The following is a 1,395-nucleotide window of genomic DNA, read 5'->3' as shown; positions in this document are numbered from 1 at the left end:
CCTCGGCGCCATCTCCTAGACCACAAACAGGCTCCATCAAACATCTCAATCGGCACCGGTGGAGTCGTACACACCGCCATCACCACAACTACTCATCGGAGTGTCACCTCGAAAAGTAGAGGACGCAACACGGGACATCCTCTTCCTCTCCGCGATGTCCTCCTTGTAGTCCTTCCACCATTGCAATTGGTCTTCATCCATGTCCTTCTTGGACATCATCATGTGCTCTTTCTCTTCCACCATGAGTTCTTTCCATATCTTTGCCTCTTTGAGCTTGATCATCCTCTCCTCCAACTCGGCCTTGCGCTTTGCTTCTTCACGCTTTGCTTCAACTTGTGCAAGCTTGACCTCTTTCTTCTTCTCGGTGATAAGAAGCTTCGTCTCCAATGTCTTCGTTGTCAATTCCTCTCTTGCCTTCATCATGTGGTCCATCTTCTCCCTTAGGCTTGACGCCTCTTCTTCCATCTTCACCCTTAACTTGCCCTTCTTGGTTCCCTCGGGCTTGCCCAAGTTCCTCTCCTCCTCATCTTCACTATCATCCATCCTTAGCATTGCCGACTTCTTGGGTGCGGTCTCTTGATCCCTCAACTTCCACTTGTCAAAGGTTTGAAGAATTGACCAAACATGCTTAAATGGGAATGGCTTGCCCTTGGAAGCGGCCATCTCCTTGTACCTCATGCTGGCAATATGTACTCACATAGTCACTCTCCACGGTTCCACTAGGTGGTGCATCTATCACTTGGTCCATGGCCGCACTCCAATGAGAACAAGCGGGCTTGATCAACTCCCACCGGCCTTGAAGCGACCGGAAAGTGTGATGGATGAACCCACTATTCTTTGGCTTGATCCTACAATAGACGTCCTCGATCCTTTGCCAATACCGTTTACCGGTTTGATCGGTGCCGGTGGTTGCATCCATTCCCACAGCTGCCCAAGCACGAACCAAGAGGACATCTTCCGCCTCGGTGTAGTTTGTCGACCGCGCGTGTGGGCGGGAAGCGGCGGTGAACGCCTCCTCCCCTATCTCGGCCACCTCCTCCTCGTCATCCCCTTCACCCTCCTCATCTTCCTCCTTTTCCTTCAAGTCGCCACCAACCCTAAAGGGGTCTAGAGGCGGAGCTCCGAGGTCCACCTCCGCGTTTTGGAGGAGGTCCATGAACGAGGATGGGGTTGCCATTTCCTCGAACACCTCGTGCGCGGCGGGAGGAGGTTCGGCGATGGCGGCCGCCGCGGGCTTCTTCCGCGCCGCGGGCTTCTTCCGCGGCTTGGTCACAGCCGGGGACGAGCCGGCGACCTTGGAGGCCGCCCCTCGCGGCCCATGAGAGGCCGCCTTCGGCCGACTCTTCTTGGTGGCCGGGGCGGGCGGCGGGGAGGCGGCGAGGGCGGGCGCGGGGC

This window comes from Triticum dicoccoides, chromosome 7A (genome assembly GCF_002162155.2).
Source record: "Triticum dicoccoides isolate Atlit2015 ecotype Zavitan chromosome 7A, WEW_v2.0, whole genome shotgun sequence".
In the NCBI taxonomy this organism is placed as follows: domain Eukaryota; kingdom Viridiplantae; phylum Streptophyta; class Magnoliopsida; order Poales; family Poaceae; genus Triticum; species Triticum dicoccoides.
Note: the sequence above shows the minus strand (reverse complement) of the source record.